The sequence below is a fragment of the Mus pahari genome, chromosome 1 (genome assembly GCF_900095145.1).
Source record: "Mus pahari chromosome 1, PAHARI_EIJ_v1.1, whole genome shotgun sequence".
NCBI classification, from domain to species: Eukaryota; Metazoa; Chordata; class Mammalia; order Rodentia; family Muridae; genus Mus; species Mus pahari.
In genome coordinates this window covers 60,324,807-60,335,431 of record NC_034590.1, presented here as the reverse complement: position 1 = coordinate 60,335,431, position 10,625 = coordinate 60,324,807, and the positions used below count along the sequence as shown (strand labels likewise).

The window sequence follows — 10,625 nt, the reverse complement described above, 5'->3', positions numbered from 1 at the left end:
GAGAGAGAGAGAGAGAGAGAGAGAGAGAGAGAGAGAGAGAGAGAGAGAGAGAGACATAAAAAAGGTCTATAGTAGACAGGAGGCACAGAGCTAACATTTTTCAGTGGTCTCTTCTGTATTCCCCACAGCCTAAGACATACATTTTAAAGTTATCTGGAAAAAAATAGACAAATTAGCAAAGGAGCCTATATATAGCTAGCAAAGCATAAAATATTTATCATTTTTCCTTTCACAGAGTAATTTTGGCATGCTCTGCTCTAGGGTCAAGTGAATCTCAGAAAGTGTTGAACAAGGCCAAGTACATCTGAAATGCTAGTCCATGGTCCAGATGCTGGGTGGATGCAGTTGTGACAGGCAATTAGGCAGCACTGTTATGTGCATCATATTTAATCAGAAGCCTAAAAATACTGTGAACATTTTTCATCTACATGAAGATTTGGCACATTTAACATGCTAGCATGCTCTGATAATCTCTAAGAGGGCATAGAGTATTTCTCATTCTTGTTAGAACAGAATTCCCATTTTCTTTATTTTTATACAGCATATTTGGGAATTGGTGTGCGATGGAATATGCTCTGAGGCATTTCTCTATAGATATTAATTTCAGCCCAGATTTGACAATCTAGTTCACTTGAAATATTTGCTGTCCTTTAATAGATTTCTTTATTCTAGTCGGCAAAGCTATTCCTTTTCCCCATGCATTTGCCCTACTCCTTCAGTCTTCCTATTGCTATCTTCTATAAGCAACCCACCATCTCTTCCATCAATCACTGTCTTTCCCTCCACAGCTCTTAGAATGTTTAGTGCTTATTCAGGAAAATCTCTACTATCTGAAACTCTTAAGAAAGGAAGTGTTCCAGAAAACAGTATTTTATGGCAGTCTATGGGGTGACAATTTTTAAGATGGAAATGTTATTTAGCTTAAATTTCTAGGACCAAACCCCTTAGAAATATATTGAATAATTCAACAAATAATTAAAAAGATAGTATTAAATGCAATTTAACCTGAGTTTTTGTAACATGCCACTGGGGGGAAATTATTCCATAGAAAGATGAGGAAAAAAAATCATTTTTTTCAACCTCAGTTCTACCAGTAATGAAGTAGGAACAATGACAAGTTTGAGCTTTTACTCTGCTTCTAAGAAAACATGGTATTTCGTCAGATGTTCTTCCAGGTCCCTCACAGCTCTAACACTGTGTCTGGGATGTTCTGATTGCAGAAGTCTAGGAAAAGATTCAGTAAAGGGAGACAAGGTGCTCAATTCTATATTAGATTTATATCTGAGTATTTCTTGTTTGAATACATATACCAGTTGCTGCTTAATAGTGATTACAATAAAGATTTTTCAAAAACATGATAGTTGATGCTAGATTCTATTTGGTTGACAAAATTCCTGTCTTCTCACAGCAACAGATTAAGAATCAAAGGTTTCTCTAATCCTGTTAAGTGCATTTTCTTCTTCATGACTGAGTCTGCAAGCCTTTGATCATGGACTTGGGCAGAGTATTAGTATTTTCATGGCCTAAGGAAAGCCTCAGCTGTCTTAGGCATTCTCCCCCAGAGGTCTCTCAAATCTGATTTGATCACTTTTAATTTACTTCCCGGACAAAGCCATTGACTCTGAGAGTGGGAAGGGTTCCTTTTAACTTCACGGGGAAGTCATAAGCTCCAGTTTTGTGGATTTCTATTTACTAATTGATGCCATTGGCATGCATGCTGCATGCCATTCTTCACTACAGTGAGAAGATAATTTCTTACTTGACTTCTAAATCCTCCCATCAACTTTAACTTAATTCTCAGCATGAGTTGTTCTAGAAAGTTCCATGTTCTCCTCAGACTTCAGCCCTTTCATCCATCTCAATACATAAAGGACTCATGTTTTTCTTCTTCCCCACTTCTAAGCTCCTAAATCACCAAAATAGTCTTTCTGTTGTATTAATTATTTGAATATTACTAGGATACTTATCTGTAAGATACTGTGACCCAGGGCTAGTCCACACACTTCGAGGCACTCCTTCTTAAGTGGGGAGTTAGAAGGATGGGCAGACCCATGAGTATGTACTTGACAAGTCTGCAAGCATAAGAGAAGAAGCATTTACAACGCTTGAAGATGATAATCAAGTAAACCTACCAGTAAAGAAGAAAATGCTAACCAGAGGCCATGAAGACAAGTGGACAATCAGTACTGCATCCAGAAAGAACAGTATATGGAAACCTGTGAAGTTATAACAAAGGGTGGCATCATTCCAGAGAGTAGGAGACAAGAAGGAAGATACGGAGTAATGGTGGAAAGAGAGGATATGCAAACCTGGAAACTCCACTGTCTTCCCTCCTGCAGAGCCTACAGTCTCTGGGCTCTTTAAAAAATGCTTTGTAGATAGTTCTCTTTTATTAGGAGATATTCATATCATATCTTCGATCTCTCTCTCTCTCTCTCTCTCTCTCTCTCTCTCTCTCTCTCTCTCTCTCTCTCTCTCTGCTTTATTTTGTGCTTTCTTGTGCTCTACACCTCACTTTCAAGGTTCTTAGAAAAGCAATTTTCCTCACTTATTTTCTCCATCCTAGTATAATATGGCTAAAGAAAAGAAAAGAAGAGAAGAGAAAAGAAAAGAAAAAGAAAAGAAAAGAAAAGAAAAGAAAAGAAAAGAAAAGAAAAGAAAAGAAAAGAGAGAGAGTATATATTTGGGTGCAACCTCTACTGAGTACCCCCAATCCATAGGCAGAAACCTATTTGCTATTATAAGAGTATTTGCAGGCAGGGGCTCTGGGAGACAGTTTGGTCGACCCTAAGGACAGAGCCATTGTGAGTGTCATGTATGTATTTAAAAAAATAGCTTCTGGAAACGTCTTTACCTTTTCCATTTTGTGAGACCACAGTGACACGATAACCATTCAAACCAGGAAATAACCTCACCAGACACTTCATCAGCACTTCGGTCTTGTGTTTTAAACCTAAGAAATAAATCTCTGATCTCCACAAATCACTTCGCAGTGTTGTGCTGCAGTGTTGTGCTGCAGTGTTGTGCTGCGGCAGCCAGTATGGGCTGAAGCGACATCTGGCTTTTAACATTCTAATACAAATCCTATGAGTCCATTTACTTTGGTTTTCACAACTGTGAATTTTTAAGAATGCCATTTTATTTTCTCTATTATTTATATTTTTTGGCACCTCATGAAGGTTTATTTACTTTTTCTCTGAATATGGCTACGCCTAGCCTGTTTTAAAACTGAATGAAAAGTTTCTTTTCAAAGAGATCTATGGATGGAAGCAAGGATGAAAGACCATGTGCTTCCACAAAGAGAGAGAACCCAGTGTTGGTCTGTGGTCTGGTTTAGATAGGGTGTATCCAGCTCTCCAAATATCAGGTCTTCTTGGGCCCTGTCTGCATCATCTGCCTTGATTGTCTTATTGATATACCATAAAAGCAATAAAACCAGGAAAACAAATGTATTGCTTTCAGTTACTAACATAAGTACTGCTCTTCACACTCAAGAGGGTTTTAAATGGGGAAGGGATAGAAGCTAGTTTATGTTCAAATCCCCTGAACCTTAAATGTGTGGTTTCCTGTCTGGTGGCTTGTACAACATAGTGCAGATCAACTAGTGGTTGATCTGAAGCCGTCTCCGAATGCTCTCCATGGTCCCTCATCACCTCTCCAGCATAATGGCTCAGGAATGGGGATGGCTTCCAATATGCCCAATATCTTCTTGTCCCCCATAAATCATTGCCATTATAGAGTTAATAATGGTGTCAGAGATTTTGCATTTTTCTGCAGAAGTTACCACTTCACTGACTATCAGGCTCTGTTGTGTATTAGAATCATTTATACTTTTAGAGCATAAAAATAAATAAACAACTCCATAAATTTCTTTATGGTGATGGGACTGAGGCCTAGGAAGGAGAGTGTATTAATCTCTTTTATTTTCCCATTGAACAACTATCCTTTTTTGGTACTAAATCATTTCAAATCCTCTGACCCAATTGGAATAGACATTGGTGGAAACTTTTAAGGGAATATGGAATTCTGACTTCTTGGAAATTACATAAGTGTTAAGATTGCCAACTCTTAGGCGTACTTTGGGGAATAACCATTTGGATTGTACAAATTTTCCTATTGAGAGAAAAATACTTAAAAATAAACAAGATACTTCCCAAATTGTCTAATGGGTTGATTTCTGGTAAGAGTTAAATAAATGGATCAACAATAGCATCATATCAATCTTTCAGGGGCTACATGAGACTGTTATACATGTCCTGAACCCCTTAATAGTTAGAATAGGGATAACATATATTGTAAAATGGAAAAAAACGTGTCAGCAAAGAGGGCTTGAGAGATGCTGAAGGGCAGGTTAGAGATCCCCACCCTACCTAAGCTGGCTTGTAAGATAGCAATAGTGGGGAGGCCAGACATCTGGGAGGCTTGTTGGAGGTGGATAAAATTGTGAGGCGGGAAGTCCATATGAACATAGAGTTGGAGCTGCCTGTGTCTTAAGAGTTGGAAGCACTGGTCTGAGGAGACAAAACTAGTTAGAGAAAAATTTCCCTGAAACGAGACAAGATTATTGTTAGGAAGTGCAACTGAGAGAATTAGTACTGAGAAAATCAGTGTATAGATGCTAGATGTCTACGAAAAGAAGCAATAAAGTCTGTAATTTCAAAGGCTCCTTAGAGTTTTTCAATGTTGGAATATGGAATATACACTGGCAAAAATAGAATTTAAGAAGCAATTTTGGAATGGACACCAGGTAGGAAAACAAATATTATGAGGAACCAAAGATGTAGTATGTGAGATTCTGTTTCTAAATCTTGACAAGATGTGTAAGAATTCCTTTATTTGTATTATTTACAAAGAATAAACCCAGGACTTCATTGAACTGTAACCGAATAACTTGGGACTGGCTACCCCTGAAACATAGCCTAAACACAATTTTGGGGGGCCCTTTTGTTTGTCAGTAACTGGACATAGTGTTTTTCAAAGCTTGCTTAATATATTTTGAAAATAATTCTATGTTGACTGAATTCTTTTAAAATATGAGAAAGAGGGATATATTCAGTTTCCTATTAAATTGGAATTTAAATTAGAATTTTAGTCTGAAATATGTCAAGCTTATATTTCATATATAAATATTATTTTTATAAAAATAATATTTATTTTATAAAAATAATATTTATTCATATATAAATATTATTTTTAAAAATAATATATAAATATTATTTTTATATTATTAAAAATCCCAGAACAATAAAGCTCTGGTACCTATCACAACTCGATAATCCTAGAGTAATTGACAGCTGCCCTTGGCATTCTTCTTACTGTATAATTGTAGTGAATATCAGGAAACTTACACTATCCAACTGCCTTTCAAATTTCTCTGTTAATATCTCTCTCTTAGTAGACACACACACACAGGTGCATGTGAACACACACATGGTTTGGTTGAATAAGCATACAAGGGAGGTTCATGGATTGCATTGAGTTGGTATATCTTTTGAGTGTCTTTTAATCTATGGGTTTCCTTTTTTTTCTTTAAAATTTATTTATTGGGACCATCAACATGGTGCAGCTTGTAAAAGCGTTTGCTGCTCAAACCTGACAACCTGGTTTGGTTGTCCTGATCCTGGGGTGGAAAGAAAGGAGAGAATAAAGTCCCACACATGTGTACCTGGGCCTTCCCACATGCACACACAATATGCAATAATAATGGATAAAAATAATAGAAAGAAAACTTGCTTATTGAAGGAATGGAGTCATTTGTCTCGTGGAATCAAGTGAATTTAGGGGCTTGCGTTCCCACAGTTTCATGAGACCTGGCCCATGTCTCCTCCCTTGAGTTTGTTCAGTAGGTAGAACTAAATCTTGATAAGTGATTCAGATTCATAATTATTAAAATAAAGTTACTTTATTGGCATTGTTTACTTTCATTGGGAAATAGTAGCACCTGGTCTCCTCCTTGGTGATAATAGGGTTTGGGTTTGCAAAAGCTGTCTGGATAAAAACCACACCAAGTTTTTTTTTTTTTTTTTTTTTTTTTTTTTTTTTACTTTTATTTATTTATTTTTTTACAGTCAAGCCATTGCCCTCCTCCCAGTCCCACTACCACAGTTCCTTATCCCATTCCTCCTCTGTCCTGTTTCAAGAGAATGTTCCCCTCTCTGCCAGGCCTCCTCTGGAACCTCAAGTCACTGGATGGTTAGGTGTGTCTTCTCCCATTGAGAAGTTCTCTGTTGGGGGCCTTAGAGCAGCTCCTGTATGTTGTTGCCTGGTTGGTGGCTCAGTGTCTGAGAGATCTCAGGGGTCTGGGTAAGTTGAGTCTGCTGGTTTTAGTTCTTAAATTGCCGCAGTCTCCGACCAGCAGAGACAAGAATGACACGGACACCAGGTTCGGGTGAAGCAGCTTCTGCTTTTTAATCAGGCCAGTTCAAAAACACAAGGGCTGCTGATGTCCGATCCTTTCAACCAATCACACTCAAACACGCTATGTGCCACACGCCACACACTAGCCTGGAAGGCTCTGGGAGAGGGCCACAGCCGATGGCCACGAGGGGTGAGATAAGGCTGCACACCCAAGGAGGCGTACCTCTTTTGTACATCTGCGCTGGGCTGGCGATGAGCTGAGGTGTCATGAGGCTGGGCAGAGAGCCGGGGCATCATCTTGGCATCTTCAACCTCACCCGCTCCCTGCAGCTCCCCCTTTTTGTTTTATTAAAATGGCCAACAGAGGAAGGGGTCTCATCTGTCTTAAGTTGCCCCCATCCATGTAACTTCCTTACCCGTCATTGGGGTAACGAATTCACTTTCATTACCCTGTCTTAGGTTGGTAAGTGCATGTGGGAGTCTTACCTGTCACTGATTACTGATCCAGCATTCCCAGCCATATTCGAGGAGAGGCACCTACTTGAATGGCAGCCATGGATTGCACAATGGCTTGCTTATCCTTGGCGTGTCATTTGCACACGCGTATCATCCACCAAATCATTCCTCCACACGTTTCAGTTAGCAAAAATGCCCAAGAAGCCATACCCTCCCCCACTGCTTTAAAAACCCTGCTGCCCTCTTGATGATCTATTGGGGCTGTCTCCACAGTCTTGTCAATCTCTCCAGAACACAGATTGGATTTTCTTGATCCTGTGGAAACACACACACCGCTCCTCGGGACCATACCAACACTGGATCAGGACCTTTCCAATGTCGCTCCGCAGCTGATATACCATCTTTATCCAAATTTCAAAATCCAAGTTTAAAAAATTAAGAATAAAAAGACTAATATTTAATTTATCTTTAGGTGATTTATACTGCATCCCTATTACCCCTTTTTGTTTTATTAAAGTCTGTTTCAATGTGTCATTGGCTCTTTCCACAATTCCTTGACCTTGAGGATTATAGGGCAGGCCATGAATCAAATGTATATAAAAACAATTTCTTTCAGATACTCTGATTAACTTTTAAGTGACATAAAAAATTTTTCAGCACTCTTTAATACCAGTATTTTGCACAAATTTAAGACAGCCATTGAGTTTAGCATTTTAAGAAAAAAATGTATTAACTCACTAATAGCTTATACACTAGTGTTTAGTTTGTCTTGGACTTAAAATATTTTGTAACTAAATTCAAACTTGCTTACAGCTGCACCAATGCCGCTCTTCATTTTTCCATCTCTACTGGGAGCCAGACCTTAGCTTGTAACCTCATCCCTGTACCGGGAACCCAACTCCATCCCTACACTGGGAGCCTAACTCCATCCCACTTCCGGGAGCCTTAACTTCTTCCCACCTAGCGCTAGATTATTCTTTCTTACCATGTAACTTGCCCATAGCTCCTTTTTCGGGTGTAGCCGCTAGAACTCAAAACACTGGCTGTTTCGTGATCCACAAGTGCAGCTGGACTCTGACCACTACCTCCATGTTGCTTTCTGCCACTCCCTCTATTGTTCTTGGGGCATTTCCTTGTTATGCACATGACAATTGCTACTATAATGGCGATCTGTACTGCTCCAATAATGGCTGCGATAAGAACATGGGTGAGCTTCTGCGTACTTGGCACTACATAGAAAATACTAAACTCTGTCTTCTCACGGTGCTGTCCAGTGTAACCAGATTCGAGTCTGCAAGAGGCCTTCTGAGTAGAGTAGATGAATTCACATTTCCCATGGATGCAGTACCCATTGAGGTTTTTGGGGCAAGGCATGTGGCTTTTGATATGCTTCCGATATAAACATCTTCCCTTTCATCATCTTTCACAGCTGATACTGCAGCCCGTCTGTGTCTGTGCAGTGGCCATGATGCCTTATGTCGATCTGTTTTTGCTTATACACCCAATGTTCTCAGAATCCTCATCACACTCAGCCTTGTACTTGCATGGTCCAGACTTGGAATGTTTCCTGTGAGCCCCTGCTCCTGAACCTTCCTCTTCTGCTCCTTCTCCAGATCCAGAGCCATTATCAGAGTAGCAAGGTCCATGTGCCACCACTGTTATGTCTTTCTGGTGCTTGCAAGCAGACCTCCTGAGAAAACACTCATTCTGGTAAGTGTCCCCATTTGATCCACAGACAGGGATGTAATTTGTATGGCACTGAAACTGACATGCACATTTCAAACCATCTCCACCTTCTTTGCAGACACCCCCATATTTACATGACAATTCATCACTCACTCTGATGTCAGATTCCCAAAGATTTAATTCTGAGCAGTTGATGCTCTTGCCTCTGTCTCCCAATGTTGTATCAAAAGTTGTGGCCAAAACTTTCAGTTTTCCTTTATTAAATGCACATACAGAAACTTGATAGGCAGAATGTCCCATATCTACAAAAACCACATTTCTTGGTTTTTCTTCTAAGGCAGGAAGGTCTTGTTTATAGATACCATAAGCAAGAGCAACTGCAGTTGTTTCATTCATTAACCGCAAGCAATTGAGACCAGCAATCTGTGTGGCATCGATCACTGACCACTGTTCTGCATCAGTGTAGAAATTAGGAACCAAGACAACACAGTCTACAACAGGCTTCGTAAGAACACTTTCTGCTGTCTCCTTCAGTTTCAACAAAAGCATGGCTGTCGCTTGTTCCGTGGTAAAATTCCTCTCCTCTTCCATATATGTAAACTTTATGCCCGTTAATCCAGTGGGCAACTGCTCAATATCATATGCAAGATTAGATTTTTCTGCTTCCACAAATGGATCGGAGAATGCACGCCCATGAAATCTTTTAAACCCTTGAACTGTGTTCTTGGCATTAGAAATTACCTGTTCTTAGCTGCTGCTCCAATTGAACGATTCTTAGGACCAAAAGAAACACAAGCCAGTGTGCAGCAGTCGGTCGCTATATTCATTAGCGAGATGGTCTTGATGCCACTGGCGCGTATCAGCTCTGAAAGCCCGGGTCTATGCCCACCACCGACATGGTGCTGGCTACTGCTTGGGCTCACGCCCAGGGCCAGCCACCGATACTGCACATGGAAGCCAGCAGGGCTGGCGCGCGCATGGAAGAGGGTGAGCAGCGTGGACCAGTGGAGCACCGTGGCTGGGCGGGCATAGCCAGATGACCATCTGCTAGGATGCTCGGGGCCTGGAGAAAGACAGGGGCCTCTATCGCTCGAGCCACGGCTCTGGCCCCACGGCTGCAGAGGAGGCGTCGGTGGTGGGCACAGAAGATCTGGAAGGCTCTCGCTGCTCTGCTCATCTGCAGGACCCTCACAGACGAAGCTCAGCCAAGTCCTCAAAACTTCCCCGTAAGGGTCACCAGTTGCCGTATTCTCTGACCAGCAGAGACAAGAACAACACGGACACCAGTTTTGGGTGAAGCAGCTTCTGCTTTTTAATCAGGTTCAGCTCAATATATACATATATATAAGGGCTGCTGAAGTCCGATCCTTTCAACCAATCACACTCAAACACGCTATGTGCCACACGCCACACCCGAGCCTGGAAGGCTCTGGGATAGGGCCACAGCCGATGGCCACGAGGGGTGAGATAAGGCTGCACACCCAAGGAGGTGTACGTCTGTTGTACTCCTGCGCTGGACCTGCGATGAGCTGAGGTGTCATGAGGCTGGGCAGAGAGCCAGGGCGCCATCTTGGCATCTCCAACCGCACACACTCCCTACATTAAATAAGAGAAAACCAGCTGGCTATTTGGTGACTGTGTGGTATTCGCTAACTCGATGCTCACAGTTATTTTATAATATTCCAAGTAAGGAGAAGCACAGGTGCCTGCCACGTGTATGTGTGCACGGGTGTGTGCTCAGTGCCCCCTCCTCAGGTCAGCAATAGTGCACTGTGCATATTCTTCTTTGTCTTGGCTTTTTAAAATTTCAGTTAATATTAGAACTTAGAATTCATTTCACAACCAGCTTATAAAATATCCCTTGTCCTTTAACCACCTGTACACAGTTATGTGGGTGCACCAGTTGTTCAGTTGATCTCCTTAGTACACATTTAATTTTAAGTTATAATCTATTTAACTTCAAATCACCTACATACACATGCAAATACATATACAAACATTTATATCCTGTATATACAGATACATTTTTAACATTTTTCAGTGCGTATTTGAGTTTTTCTGCAAGTAGTACTACTAGTTCAAATTATAAGTATTACTTTGTTGTATATTGCTAAGTTCTTCTACCC

At 40.7% G+C, this 10,625-nt stretch overlaps 1 pseudogene; it reads right to left on the bottom strand.

The window, feature by feature from the left end:
- Positions 1-7,794: 7,794 nt before the first annotated feature.
- On the bottom strand, positions 7,795-9,397 carry LOC110318903 (annotated as a pseudogene).
- Between the last annotated feature and the right edge of the window lie 1,228 nt (positions 9,398-10,625).